Source organism: Barbus barbus (genome assembly GCF_936440315.1).
Source record: "Barbus barbus genome assembly, chromosome: 6".
In the NCBI taxonomy this organism is placed as follows: Eukaryota; Metazoa; Chordata; class Actinopteri; order Cypriniformes; family Cyprinidae; genus Barbus; species Barbus barbus.
The window spans coordinates 34560827-34577641 of NC_136734.1; positions in this window are offsets into that span (position 1 = coordinate 34560827).

Below are 16815 nucleotides of genomic sequence, written 5' to 3' on the forward strand. Positions count from 1 at the left end.
GAAGTGTGTAATAAAAGATACTTTGGGCCTGACCAACTACTATCTTTTATAAACTCTTGACCTTTACCCTCATTATTCATGAGTGTCTCAAAATGTTTTATCATCGGGATGGTTTCCTGTTACTGTCATTTAGGGTCTCTTCTCCAACAAAGTCATTGTTTCAACTGCCGTGATGTTTTAACAAATAAACACAATGAAGTTTTGATCGGCTTATGCCATGCTGAGATTTACTGAGCAGTTCCTTAAAAGTTATAGACTGAGGTCAACACTATGTATTTATTCATTTATTGCAGTTTCTGATGTTAATGAAACAAAAGATCTGCCTTTCTGTGTGTGTTCTAGTGTATGCTGTTCAGTAGTTCAGTTCATTTTGCCCTCAAGCAACTGTAAATATGATAAAAGATTTATCTGATATCCTATCCTCTCCATGTCAGTTCAAGGTACTTATGGCTTCACATCCTGGTCACATAACCACCTTTGATTTGCTTTTTAGCACTTCTTCCTCCCTCATCTCAGCCCCGTATGTAATATGTTTAGTGTATAGTTAAAGTTTGTTAGTTTGTAAATTTAAATTATTGTTTAGATTATATACACTTACAACTTGGTTTGGAAAAACTAATGTGAACATCTGGGAAATATTATGGGTAATATTTCATTATTAAGGTGTTTAACCACCATTTGTCCTTAATACAACTTCCAAAGTTCTTAGAATAGATTCACACAACTTTTAAATAGTCTCCAGTAGAATGTGGTCGATCAGAAAATCTACTAATTGCTTTAGAGATGCTGAAGGAGAGAATCAGATTATTACTGTTTCTCTCCAAAACTGCCCACAGTGGTTTGATAATTTTCATGTCAGGTGATGTATCTGGCCAAGGCAGATGTTACATTTAATCTTAATGGTCCAACTGTCCAGGTTTTATGAACCTTTTTGCACTTTAGTGCTGGTGTCTGTTTTCAAGCAGTCGCAGCGTGGCTTTGTGAAACTCTCTGCGGTCGTTTTTTTGTGAAAATGGGGTCTTCAATGTGAATATTGAGTTGCTGTCACTTTTCAGTACTTCTGTGTTATTTGGACACAGTCTGGTTTTCGCCCATTATTTATCTTTGCTGATGAAGTCTTACCATGCTTTGTGATTATAATCACAATCGTAAATATTGTTGTTCTTTAAACAACAAACAATTAGGCTGTCAAGGGTTTAGGCCAGGGGTTCTCAAAGTCTACATTCAAAGGTCCAAATCTGAATTTTCATCAGTGTCAAAGGTCCGCAACAACTGGTTATTACAAAACGTGTTTTTAATAAACATACATAACATATAACAAATAAACACTCATTTTTAAAAAAAGGTTCCCTTTGCATTCAAAATACTTTAATAACAAGTGCAAAAGTGGCAAAACAATTAATTTAAGTGTCAGCAGTAGAAGTCAACCTATAATGTTTTTTTCTCTGGCCAATGCCGATATTTAGAAATCAGGGCAGCCTATGGCCGATACATGATGCTGATTTTTTGGGCCGCTTTCCCCTTTTTTTCCTTTTATATCAAAAGAGAGTTTGCGTAAATGGTTATTGCAGGGCACAAGATAGTAAGAGTAATAGTAGTAGCCTAATTCATAGTAATAATACATGGCTCAAAACTTAAGCACCTTCTCAAAACAGTTCTGAAGCATGCTTTTTTGTTTATGTTTGCTGACAGACACCAGTGTTTCCCTCAGACTAGCAAATGCAATATGTCTGTACAAATTTCCATAAACTGGTTTTCCCATTAAACACAGTGTATCTTTACACTGTATCTAATTAGCATATTAATGTGTTGCTGTTGGGACAGCATGTTGAAAAAAGAATTGTCATAATGGGAGTAATAATTAGCCAGATGTTCATAACAATATATAATATTTCATAAGAAAATTGATATATATAATTTATAAAATTATTACTATTATCAAATTCGCTGATGATACTGTGGTTCTGGGCCTCATCTCCAACAACGATGAGACCGCATACTTGGATGAGGTAGAGAGACTCGCATCATGGTGCCAGGACAACTGTCTCTCTCTGAATGTGAGCAAAACTAAAGAGCTGTTCATGGACTTTAGGAAGAGACAGCAGCAGCCCTACACACCTCTTATGATCAGTGGGACCCCTGTGGAGAGGGTGAGTAACTTCAAGTACCTCGGTGTAAACATCTCCGAGAACCTCACTTGGACTACACACATCCAAACACAGGTTAAGAAAGCCAGGCAAAGACTGTACCATCTGCGACAGCTGAGGAAATTCAGGGTCTCATCAGCAATCCTGAAAACTTTCTATCCAGGGACCATAGAAAGTGTATTGACTCAGTGCATCTCAGTGTGGTATGGAAACAGCTCCAATCAGGACTGCAAAGCACTACAGAGAGTTGTGCGCTTAGCTGAGCGCATCTCAGGGTCTGCTCTTCCCTCTCTGCAGGACATCTACCTCAAACGCTGCAAAAATAGAGCTGTTAAAATCATCAAGGACTCTAATCACCCTGGTAACTGTCTATTCACTTTGCTTCCATCTGGTAAGCGCTTCCGTAGCCTGATGGCAAAGACTGAGAGACTTAGAAGGAGCTTCTTCCCCCAGGCCATCAGGCTCCTAAACTCTAACTCTGTGTCATAACATCACTTGACTCCATGTAAATATCACCATATCAATAAGCTATTCATAATTTTTTGTACCTCATATTGCTGCTATTTAAATACCCTGTACAACTTTTGCACATTCTTTTTGCACATTCCTCTTAGTACTATTTAAGTCAACAACATACTGACCTGCACATTTATATTATATTCTTTATCTTTTATTTTATTTTATTTATTTTATTTTTATTATTTATTTCTACTTTTATTTTTCTTAATATTTGTATACTTTATAATTGCACTTGTCTTTGGAGCGGACCTGACCTACATTTCACTGCTGGTTATACTCTGTATAATTGTGTATGTGACAAATAAAAATCTTGAATCTTGAATATAGAGAAAGTTATAGTAAAGTGTAAAAAAGTGTTAAATGTGATGAGATGTTTGACAGCAGTGGATTGGGGGGTGAGCAGGCAATCACTGATATGTTGCACTGATTAAGTCTGTTATAGATTATGGCTGTATAGCATATAGAGATGCAGCAAGAACTACACTGGCTAAATTGGAAGTAATATAAACCCAAGCACTTAGAATATGTAGTGGGGCTTTTCAGACGTCACCTGCAGTGACACTGCAAGTAGAGATGGGTGAGATGCCTTTACAACAGTCGGCTAACTGCTGGGCAAACCTACAACGACATGGTAGGTCCCACCCCACTAGAGTAGTTGGATGGGTATGTGGTGCTTTTGGAAAAGATTTGGGGTTGGAGGGTATGGAATTTAGTCCAACAGTTCCGTTGCTAGTCAGACCACCTTGGTTGTTTGTGGAACCTATAGTGGACCTGCAGATATTACATAGTCGTAGTGAGGAGGTGGATTTATGAAGTGTTTTATAATCATCTGAATGAGGAGTTTAATGGGTATCTGGATATTTACACAGATGGGTCTAAGGATCCTCAGTCAGGGCAAAGGGGGGCAGCACCAAAGATGGAGTACTAAAGATGGGAGTCAAGGTACAGAAGAGACTGTCTGACCAAGTATCTCTATTTACAGTGGAGTTGATGGGTTGGCTCTACAGTGGATAGAAGAAACAAGATCAGATAAAGTTATAATTTGCTCAGACTCTAGTGCAGTCCTAAAGAGTTTGCAATCATTTAAATCTCAATCAAGGCAAGACATAGTATATGAAGTACATGTACAGTATTTGTGAAGCATTCGTATAGTTGTATTTTTTATCCTTTATTCTTTTAGTTTGTATAGGGTAAATACTTATATATATATATATATATAGTATACTTATAGTTAAATCTGTCAGTAGGTTAGTTGTGTAAAGGTTTATAGCAGTGGTGTAGTGGTGCCTGAAGAAGTGGGTATACTCTCCCATCCCCCAAGGAAACGCCAACTAAACCTGTTGCCTTGACTTGCCTGTACATGCTACTATACCAGGGGTCTGCAACAGGGTTTGAAATTAACTTTTTCACTCACCATACAATTTTGCAAATACATTTTTAAGTTACCGGCCATTAACAACTTCTACTAGCCAAAAAACATCAGCAACATAAATAAAGGTTTTATATAAAGGGCAGTTTTTTTTATTAACCTTATTAAATGTGTTATCAACCTTTGTTTCATAAAAAAATCCAGTTAATATAATACGACATGAATAAAATGGAAGAAGCAGAAGTCAATAGCATTTATTTGCATTTACACAGTTTAATGATACTGAAATGTAACATGAATGCTTTTTCCAAAATTACAACTGCATGAATAATGCTATGTGTTTTAAAATTATTAATTAATTATTTTTTTTAATATACAAATATGTTGGGGAAAATACAGTAAGCTACTTTTAAATATGAAAGTAAACCGCCAGTAGGTGGCAGCAAGTGAGCCATTGAGTTATTTATTCAAATGATTTGATCAGATGACTAATTCATTCATGAAGCAAGAGCCTCTATGAATGGTTTATTGAATCAATGACTCAAATGATTAATTCAGTAAAGTGTGTTGCTCTGAGTTGCGCAACTGTTCTGCTGTGATCTTTGTTTGGAACTATTTTTATTTTTTTTGTTAGGCTAACCAAATCGAGTAGAAATGGTCAACATTGACTGTCTAAATCAGGGATCCTCAAACCTGGACCATTCCTGCAGAGTTTAGCTCACACCTGAGCATGCGAATCAGAGTCTTCAAGATCTGAATGTTGCGCATCAGAAGGGATTTAGAAGTGGGTATACGCAAAGCCAACGGATAAAGAAGTGGGTATACGCCGTATACCTGCGTATACCCTCCACTACACCACTGGTTTATAGTGTTTTTTACTTCATTGTTGTATGTCTGTGGTCCTGCGAGACACGACATTTCGTTCCACTGTATGTCCCCACATGTAGCGGAATGACAATAAAGCTCAACTTGAACTTGAACTTGAAGTACTAGAATGTTACACAAGGATTTCTCAGTTGGGGGTGAAGGTAAGATTTACATGGGTGCCAGCACATATTGGGGTTAAATGAAATGAAATGGTTTGGCAAAACAAGCCAGTAAAAGAGAAGATGTTGATATATCAATCTCAATAAGTAAAGCAGAATCTAAAACAAAAATCTGGATGGAAATTATGAAAAAGTGGCAGAGTAGTTGGGATAGAGAGGAAAAAGAGAGTACAGTTGTACAGTATTCAACAGATCACTGGAAAGAATCGAAGGGATGAAATAATTTTCACTAGGTTAAGGATTTTTAGGTTTACATATCCTAGGCCTACACATTTATTTAGCTTTCTGAAGGACACTGGCATAGTAAACGGGATACAGAATATAGTTTTGCAAATTATTATATGGGGAGGGGGAGAAGAGAGATGGAAAGTCTCCCTTCTACATATATCGGTAGTCTATCTCTGTCTAGCACAGTACGTTGCAGTAATGCACCATTGAAGTTGGATGCCAACCACCGTTAAACATCAAGGAAGAAGAAGAAAAAATGACTCTAATATGCAGTTCCTCCACTGACCACAAGATGGTGACATTCGTTACAGAAACACCGCCAACCTACTTGGTTCACTGATTACAAAAATAGAAACCTTTTTAAGAAAACATTCAGATTGATTCAAGTGAAACTTATATTAATAAATACAAAATTAGAAGAGTAGTGTAATTAGAGGGGTCTTGTACATTTGCTTTTAAACTATTTTTTAAAATCCAAATGTTAAATTGAACATATAGGGGCGTAATATAACAAATGGCTGTGTTTATCCCAAGGAAGGGCTAAGTTTAGTCCAGGAGTTTAGCGTTTAGTTGTCACACGTGAATCAGGTATGATGTGATGGGTTAATAATTATCCTGTTCGCTTCTTGGGTCTTTTTCAACGCAATTATATCAGGTTCTGCTGGAAGCGGACAGCGTGTGGTTGTTAGTAGCCTACTTTTTTTTTTGGGCAGTCGTGGCCTAGTGGATAGAGAGTTGGACTTGTAACCTGAAGGTTGTGGGTTCGAGTCTCAGGTCCAGCAGGGATTGTAGGTGAATAACCAATCTCAATACCACGACTGAGTTGAGACCCTTGAGCAAGGCACCGAACCCCCAACTGCTCCCTGGGTGCCGCAGCAATGGCTGCCCACTGCTCCGGGTGTATGTTCACTACTGTGTGTACACTTCGATGGGTTAAATGCAGAGCACAAATTCTGAGTATGGGTCACTTGGCCACCCACCACTTCCCTTTCCCCCTTTCTCAGAGCTAGTCAGAATGAACTTATCACAGAGATTTCTGGGGTGGACTTGCAATAATACGACATATAGTCCTTTGACTGGTTGTATACATTGAATAGAAATTAATATATGTTTGTTTTGAAAGTTTTATCCTTTAAGGAGTAGTGATGTTTCCAGACAACGTTCAGATATTTGGATCGAGGAAGCAACTCTGTCTTTCCATAAGAAATGGTTGCAAGCGAGTAAAATTTGTCATGCATCCTTCCTCACAGTTACACTAGTTGACCACACGAGTGCGCAGGCTAAGGTTTCTAAAAAAAAGTTGATATTTATAAAGGTCCAGCCAAAAGTTGAGATACACACTTGACTGTATATGGTATACTAAATAGTATACTATAGGCTTAACCACATATCAATTATCAAACTAATATCTGGAAATAAACTTTGGAGTCTCCATTTAATTTTCTCTAAATTTTCATGTTACAGCGTTGAAATAAAAAGTATTACATTACCATTATAGAATATAAACATTTGTTAGGATTTCATACACCCTTGTTATATAAAAATATCAAATGATCCATGAGTCATTATAAGGTAATCTCATTTACACTGCAGCAGTCCACTTATTACCCCTAGAAAGTATTACAGAGGTAAGCTTGGAAATCTTCTACTAGAGGTTTAATCAAAACCAATTGTGCATCAAATAAATGAACAAATAACTCTACAGTGCCTTTAGGCTTATTACATTGAATTTGTAAAAGGCCTCAGACCTAACTATGTATTAACATCTGTTGCTATTAATAATTTATATTAAATAAATTATTTTGTGTACCTACAGTAAACTAAATTAAGCCATGACCTATGAAAGATAATAAGTTAATGCTGAGCTAAGCTTGCAGCTGTTTGTTTGCACTCTATGTTAACAGTTGGCATGGTCGGAAATAAATGTAGCTTTGACAGCGGAAACAAGATAGGGTAAGATACATCAGGTTCAGATGCTTTTCACGTGTCAGGAGGCATTTGATTAGGGTCACTGCACTGTATTCAGGACCTTATATGGATCATGGTCAATCAAAGGAAAGCCTGGATGACTGTGGTGATAAAAAGATTTAGACCTTTTTCCTTCAAACATGCACCACAGGAAGATAAACACTAATGAAACATTTAAAGCTTAAAGAAAAAGTAGACTAAATTGATTATTGTATCTACGCTATGTAGCTGAATTATTTAGTTTAGGGATGTTGACTTTAATTTAAAAGTTAGCAATGGTTACAAAGCAGAATTATTTGTTTTTATCAGCTCTAAGTGATAAATACAAATTGTTGCTGTTCCATGTGTTCTCAAAACACTATGCTATCTGTTAATCATGTTTTGCTTTAGCTGTTTACCTTTAAGCTAAACACTAGATCCCCCCCGAGGGTATTTAAGACTGTGAGTGATGAGAAGCTTGATAATTATTGGCTGAATTGTGGCTATCAATTATTTCTGTAGGGAAGCCTTGATGGGCTGCTGATCTCAAACTATTTACAGCTATTCCAAAGCAGTAAAAACACAGCAGGTGTGAAGTTGTCAACTTTATCCGATTGCGTTTTAAATTGAAAGAGTCTGAAGCCAGGCTGGCCGACTGCATACTTGTTCAAAGAGGTTTGCCACGTTACTGACAGTACTTTCATATACAGAGTTCTTTACAGTAGACTGTGTGAACACACTCTGAGGGCATTGAACTTCCTGAATGCATTTTATATGACACAATTAACGCGCCTTACAAAAATCATCACTAACATGCCTTAAAAATGTCTTTCAGAATTATTTAACCATTCTTTGCCTGAAATAAAGAACAGGAAAAAAATTCCCAAAAGCATTGTAAGCCTAGATCAAAGAACCACTTTCACCAATGGTTTTTGAGAAACGCAGCCCAGAATAGTGGTTGATACTTAAACATATGTTTGCTTATATTTTTCTGCAGGATTATTCACCATAAATGAACAAGGATTGACCCCACCCTCTGAGTTGCTTGCATCACACAAACATATGTAACGTGTCCTGTAAGAGATACGGACATGTGAGCAAGTATATATATAGTTCACATTTCTGTAGAATGTTTGGCTCAGACAAGACTGAGCTGCAGGGCGGTCATCATGGTTGGCATTTGGCAACATTTGCAGGAACATGCAAATACGATGCCAAGCAAGTTTTGAAACATTCAGGAAATAGCTTTTAATGCGGTAAAGAGCTTAAAGCATATCAGCATTATTTTTTTTAATAACATTCAAGTTTTGCATGGAATGACAATTGCAATTTATAACTCAAAGCCAATTAGTATTGAATGCATGAGAAAAAATATTATTAAAACAATAATATTTTTATTTGACCATGCTAATTGGCTATCTATCTATCTATCTATCTATCTATCTATCTATCTATCTATCTATCTATCTATCTATCTATCTATCTATCTATCTATCTATCTATCTATCTATCCATCCATCCATCCATCCATCCATCCATCCATCCATCCATCCATCCATCCATCCATCCATCCATCCATCCATCCATCCATCCATCCATCTATCTATCTATCTATCTATCTATACTTCTATAGAAGTAATGGCTAGAGTAAAAAGTGTGAAATATCTTTCCCTCACTAAATGTGTGTAAATGTATGTGAGTGTGTATCATACTTTTTACACCAATGATTATTTCTTAAAAAGTATGTATGTGAAAGTGTTTGTGTAAAGTAACATTTAAACTATTATTTCACAGGAAAAAATATTACATTATATACACAGTAACCATTTATTATTGTTGTCTTTAAGTGGAGCCTGTAGGAAACATTGACTGGAAGAAAATAATGTTTTAATAATAATTTCATTGTTTCATTTCATTTTCACAGTAAGTAAATCTTTTGCAAAATACATTTGGAAATGGAAAACAATTAATATACAACTAGAATTTTGGAAAGAACATATTGCATGGCCTTGCAAATCTCACTGTTAATATTCTAGATTGTTCTGGGTGCTTGCCAAAGTGTTACTGTCTAGTTGCTAAGGTGTTTTTAGTGGTGGTTAGCATTTTCTAATGCAGTTGCTACAGTATTCTGGATGTTTGCTGGCTCAAGTCAAAGGAGCCCACCCCAAAGTCTTAATGATTCTCCCTTTATTAGATCTGGCTTTGTCTCTCCTTCAGAGCAAGTCCGTGGGAGTTTGCTTTGGACTACAGAAGATTAGTAAAAAGTAATTATTGATTTGTATAAAAATACAACAGAAACAAGTAAGAAAACTGTGCTTATGTGTGGGTATGAGAAATCAATGTGACAATCAATCAATCAATCAAGTTTAAATGAAATGAATTATTGTCCCCAAAGGAGAAATTTGTGTTGGACTCAAGGTGTTTACATTGACAAGACCATTGTATCCATAAATAACAATATACACACAATATACACATGAATTCCTATTCTAACCCTGAAAAAACAATAATTAATTATTTAACATTTTAACTGACATAGGTATAAAATACTTTTTTATACCAGAACACTGTTCCAGATTTTTACATAAAAGGTTAATATTATAGTTGAGCCTTGCCTTAAGTTTATTCAATGACAGTTACAAAGTTTTTTTTTGTTTAAATGTGGAGAAAATGTGTTTGATATCAATGTTAGACCATCATTGCTAGACAAAAAGCATTTATGCAGCAGGATTTGGGCTCAAAAATGTATAGACTTGTCTCATAGGTGTACACACACATGCATGCACTACTAGGATGTGGCCTTAAGTATGTTCACTCTTAAGACAAATGGTTCTAAAGAGTGCCAGATTAGGGGTTTTGTTACACTAGCAGAACCCTTTAAAGTACTAAATAGTACTCCTTTCCATAAAGAATGCTTTGAAAATGCTATTTGACCTTAATAGTGTGATAAAGAACCTTTTTAATAATAGATTTTCGAGTTTGTTACCCCTCTGTCTGCCTGGGTTTTATAAGACCTTATAGCCTTTATTTTGTTTTGTTTTTTAAAAACATTTTATTGAAGCTTTTTGACATTTACAGGGTTTAAACAAAGTTGACACATCCGAGCTAATATAAATTGCCATTCGTTTGAATTCTCTACAAAAAACACATTAACATACATTATTACCAAATTCATAATTAAAGAAAGAGAGAAAAACATAAATACATTTATTTAGTGCAAAAAAATAATAAAAAATTACATCACCGTTGGGTTGTTATTCAGTCCTTCCACGCCAGGTTCCGTATTCCCAATGTTAGTAGATGTCTCTCTCCAGTCCCAAGATAGCTAAAGAAGGGGTCCCATACTTTATAGAATTTAAAAGGTTTGTCTTTTAATGCTGTTGGAAAAGCTTCTTTATTAAAAAATAATGTCAATTAGGTCTAACAAGAGTTATTAGATGAATACAACTGATAATTGACATTGAACATGAAGAAATGTATGAAGAAATATATAATGTATAATATATGATGTATGAAATGCATACTAGATGCAATGAAGGTCAAGTTTGAGTGAAATATCTTCACAATCCTCTATGATGTCTTTACATCCATCATTATGTGTGTATTTTGTTGTAAATGAGTGGCAGTTCCTCTCTGTAGATGATCAGCATTGTTAGGTGTGACTGGCATCTGTCTGGATAGAAATACACAATTGTCACACTGTGTCTCTTCCTTTTGTTTAAGTAAAAGTAGTAGTTGTTATGAAGGCCAAAAGTAGCCACTGTGAATGGACGGTATGTTAACTCTCCATGTTACCATGTTAAAAGAAAAAAAAAGTAATTGGACAGCTTTACTCTGTGGTGTAAAAACACCCCTGGCCAAATGCCCCCAGAGGGCATCACTTCCCACTCTGATAATTACTGTATCTACCATGTTCTGAATATCACAGTTTAATCCAAATTCAATTTAATCCAATAGTTCAATTTAATCCAAAATGGCGGCGCAATCAGACGCAGCGGCTGCTCCGGGTCCCAAAGATGGTGCTTTTATGTCTTTTAATGTCATCTGTTCGTCTCCAAATAGTGTCACTTTACCGCTAACTCATAACGAATTCACCCCAAAACTCATCTATGATCGCCAAAGTCTTTTGGATATCGGCAAACGCATACAAACACCAACTCTCGCCGGCGGCTACTGAGAAGCTACGAGGCCTTTGTTTACTGCTGAAGCCGGACCTCGAGACCGCGGCCTCGCCTACTGACGCTACCCGCACAAGGCAGCGTCGCAAGCGATGTGAGAGAGGACGTAAGCGTGGAGGTATACGAGCTAGGCTAAGAGCTAACCCCACAAGACCGGCTCTTCCAACACTCATGCTCTCAAACGTTCACTCTCTGGAAAACAAACTGGATTTAATTCAACTCAGTCGGTCTACACAGCATGAGGCAAGGGATTGTTGTGTGTTTGTTTTCACCAACATGGCTAAACGACAGCATCCCAGACTCCGCGATTCAGCAGCACGGGCTAACCAGCTTCCGAGCGGATAGAGATTCATCACTGTCTGGTAAGACCCACGGAGGTGGCTTGTGTGTGTATATCAACAAAGACTGGTGTAACAATGCTGCGGTATTATCAAAACACTGTTCATCGCTGGTGGAGTTTATGTTTGTGAAGTGTCGACTGTTCTATCTGCCGCGGGAGTTCACGGCCATTGTTAAGCGCTGTATCACACGCTTCGTGAACTTTTTAGCACCATCAGTGAACAACAAACAAATAACCCCGGCGGCTTTTTCATCATAGCCAGTGACTTCAACCACGCAAACTTAAAGACAGTTTTGTCAAAGTTCTACCAACATGTGAACTTTGCAGCAAGGGGAAACAACACACTGGACTTTGTTTACACAACAGTAAAGAACGCTTACAAGGCTGTACCCCGCCCCCACCTTGGGTACTCTGACCACATCACTCTTATGCTAATCCCAGCATATAGACCACTTCTCAGACTCGCCAAACCAGTTCAAAAGCAGATCACAGTATGGCCAGACAATGCCACCTCAGCACTACAGGACTGCTTTCAGTGCACAGACTGGAACATGTTTAAAGAGGCAGCCACCTACAACAACCACACAGACCTGCATGAGTACACTGAAACTGTGGCTGCTTACATCAAAAAGCGCACTGATGATGTGACAGTCACCAAGACCATCACCACACGTGCAAACCAGAAGCCATGGATGACAGCAGAGGTTCGTGGGCTGCTAAAGACCAGAGATGAAGCATTCAGACCAGGAGATAAAACAGCCCTCAAAACAGCAAGAGCCAATCTGTCCTGTGGCATCAAAAATGCAAAACGGTCATATGCTCAAAAAATCAACAATCACTTCACAGACAGCAGAGACACACGGAGCCTGTGGCAAGCCATTCAGACCATCACTGACTACAAGCCCCTGCCACAGACCTGTGATGAGGACACATCCCTCCCCGATGCACTCAACCACCTTTATTCACGGTTTGAAATGCAGAATGACACACCTGCACAAAAATTGCCCACACCTCCCAACAACCGGGCGCTCTGTCTGTCTCCAGCCGATGTAAGGAATTAAGAACTAGGATTAACCCATGCAAGGCTGCGGGTCCTGACAACATACCTGGCCGTGTTCTGAGAGACTGCGCTGCACAGCTGACAGATGTGCTTACAGATATCTTCAACACCTCGCTGAGCCAGGCAGTTGTCCCCACATGTCTCAAATCCACAACAATCATACCGGTACCAAAGAAATCACCTGTGTCCTGTCTAAATGACTACCGTCCCATAGCACTGACTCCAATCATGATGAAGTGCTTTGAGAGGCTAGTCATGCACAACATCAAAACCAGCCTCCCCAACACACTCGACCCGCTCCAGTTTGCATACCGTCCAAACCGCTCTACGGACAATGCAATTTCCTCCACCCTCCACCTGGCTCTTACCCACCTAGAAAATAATCCCACAACAGCTCATAAATAAACTAAACCTGCTGGGCCTTAACAATTCCCTTTGTAATTGGATCCTGGACTTTCTAACCGGAAGACCTCAGTCAGTCCGTGTCGGCCACAACACCTCGAGCACTACCACACTGAGCACAGGTGCCCCACAAGGCAAGGAAATTAACCCACGACTGCACTGCTCCAACCACATCATCAAGTTTGCTGATGACACAACATTGGTAGGTCACATGAGCAACAACAATGAAACGCACTACAGAGCGTTTCATCGTGGAAGTGGCACAGCTGGCTGAATGGTGTGGCACTAACAATCTGTCCCTCAATATGGAGAAGACAATAGAGGTTGTGATGGACTTCAGGAGAAACTCCGTTGCCCACCCCCCACTGACCATCGACAGCTCGACTGTGGAGAGAGTCAGCAGCACCAAATTCCTGGGGGTGCACATCACAGAGGATCTCACCTGGACCACCAACACAATGTCACTCTCCAAAAAGGCACAACAGCGCCTACACTTTCTCCGCCGGCTGAAAAGAGCAAGTCTCCCTCCACCCATCCTCACCACATTCTACAGAGGCACCATTGAGAGTCTGCTGACCAGCTGCATCACTGTCTGGTACAGGAACTGCAGTGCTGCTGACCGCAAGACCCTCCAGCGTACAGTGAACACAGTGGCAAAGATCATCGGTGCCCCTCTCCCCTCCATCCTGGATATTTTCCTTACACGATGCTCCAGCAAAACCAACAGCATCGTGAAGGACTCTACCTATCCCTCCCACAGTCTCTTCCAGTTCCTACCATCAGGAAGACAGTACCGGAGCATCAGAGCCCGCTCCGCCAGATTGCTCAACAGCTTTTTCCCCCAGGCTGTGAGAGCCCTGAACTCAAATCACCCCGCCGCCCTCTGAACCCCCCCCTCTGAAAACATGGACCACCCCCCAGCCCAAACACCCCCCCCCCCCCCCCAACCTTACCACACCAAAGAAAAAACTGTATGGAACTTTTTTTGTGCAATTCGAAGTGTGCTACACACAGATGAGTGGGCCTGTACAAACCACCTGCAGTAACACACTCTACTCTATGTGCACTAGACACTTTACACACAATGACTTACACACTTGACTCAAAATGTTTCTCTTTGCACATGTACAGTATTTGTGAAGCATTCGTATAGTTTGAATTTTTTATCTTTTTTTTTTTAGTTTGTATAGGGTAAATACTTATATATAGTATACTTATAGTTAAAATCTGTCAGTAGGTTAGTTGTGTATAGGTTTACAGTGTTTTTTACTTCATTGTTGTATGTCTGTATTTATGTAGCACCATGGTCCTGCGAGGCACGACATTTCGTTCCACTGTATGTCCCCACATGTAGCCGAATGACAATAAAGCTCAACTTGACTTGACTTGACATCCTTTCTTTTTCCCTCAGATGTAATCTATCTAGGTGGCTGAATAAAAATATTTGGACTTTATATGTAAAAATTTCCTCAACTTAGCACCAGCAAGCAACATTCATATTTGTCTACTCGGCTAGATGATCTAAACAATATACAAATTTATACTGTTGATAAACAATATAAAAACAGACGTCACATAGAGCTAAATGCGTAGCATTTTAATAAAAATGCTAACGTTACAGCAGCGGGGAATATGAATGTGCATGAGTTATTTTATTTAATCTGTGTTATTTTAATGTTTCGTTTTTTGACCTAAAACATAGAGACACTGACATTGAGCTGTGTGCATTTAAGTATTTCAGTGGGCTTAAATAGATCACCCTTTACTGCAGATTTAGTTCACAACCAACTGACAGTTTTGACCTAAATATTATTTTCAGTTACAAAAATTAATCCTAAAATCCGACATTAGTAATGTGATGAATACTGGGTTTCTTTTCTTGTGGTGGCTTTGGCCCCGCCTATATGAACTTTTTTTGGCAGCACGTTCTCTTCCCATTGACTGAGTGTATGGATAATTGAACTCACCTGGAGGACATTTAAGAGAGAACAGGTGAGAGGAGACGCTCTTGGCCGAGGAATGTGACTAGCTCTGCGCGCTCAGGGGAAAATGAGGACGCTTTGTGTAGTGGTGGGCAGAGCGAGCGAGGCTTCGTGAAACACTGAAGCAGTCGAAGCCAATGTGTCGAGGCTTCGAAACATTTCGACACCCATCTCTACGGTGACACCTAGTGGTCATTTGCAAGTATTGCTCTGAAACAGTGTTGACAAAGAAACAGTTAAGCGAACTGACGAATTATAGTCTGTCCACCAAGTGATTTGGGGGAGTGGTTAGTGTGCACGACTGGAATGCTGTCTCCTTGGGTTCAAATCCTGGGTGAAATTATCGTCACAAAATTATAATAAACAATTAAAATGTGTGTTTTTATTGTTCTGTTCTTGTAAAGTGTTGAAACATCGGTCTGACATCTGAATGAAGTCTTTGTGAATAAATAAGTGTTATTTTGATAATGAAAAATAGACAATATAATACATCAAGCCACAATGTCTTACTTTTTTTACATATATTTTTATTTAAAAATATTAATTGTTCTGCTGTTGATGGACTTAGCCTACTTCTTTTTTTGCATAGAATTTCTCCAGCCTTTGAAAAAATCCTCTTACAAAAAGAAGTGAAGATGCGTTAACTCCACCTTTATACTTTGTGGGAGTTAGGTTGAGACAGATGTGCAATTGTGTGATTTGAAACACTTATGACATGCCCCGATGCTTCGAATCGCCTTAGTCACGTGACATGGGTGTTTCGAATCACGCTTTCGGAGCAGTATTTCAAAACATCTGCACTTCGGGATCTCGACACCATGTTGAAACGTCAGTTTCGCGTCAGCCATCCCTAGCTTTGTGTTGCTCGAGACCATTAGGGTTTGTCCGGCAACAAAGATAGCTAGATAGATCGAATTGGTGTAGTTAGATAATGGTGGGGAGGGTTTAGGAGCACTGGCCAGAGCCGGCGCCAGGGCACCTCCATCAGGGGGGCATTTAAATTTCTAGGGGGGGCACAAATCGTGTTGTGTGTGTGGGGGGGGGGGGGGGGGGATGGTTTCAGGTGGGCAGCGTGCAATCTGTGATCATGTGCAGTTGCTGACGCTCCATAAAGTGTGCAGTTGCTTTCTTATGTGCGCTGAATATCCTAGAAGAGATATTCAGGAGAGCGAAGATGATTGGGTTAAGGCTGAGCAAGAGGACCCAAATATTCAGCTGTTGATTCAGTTGAAAAATGGCTCGGGGGATAACAAGAGCAGGATTTAGCTCAGTTTCCCAACAGTTAAGTATTTGGCAATATAGGACCAATTGCAGGTTCAAAATGAGTGGTTGGTGAGGATACCTCCAGCAAATTCTGATGCTGCTTCTGTAGTACAGGTGGTTTTACCTAGAAGTCTGGTTCCAGGGGTGTTGTCCATGTTGCATAATACACCCACTGGAGGGCATTTAGGTATTCAGAAGTTACAAGCTAAGGTGAAGGATCGTTTTTATTGGCTTGGGTGGTTTGGGGATGTAAAAAAATGGTGTAGGGAGTGTCATGATTGTGCATCTCGCAAGGCTAGTGGAAAGGCACCGTGTGCCCCTCTTCAGATGTCTG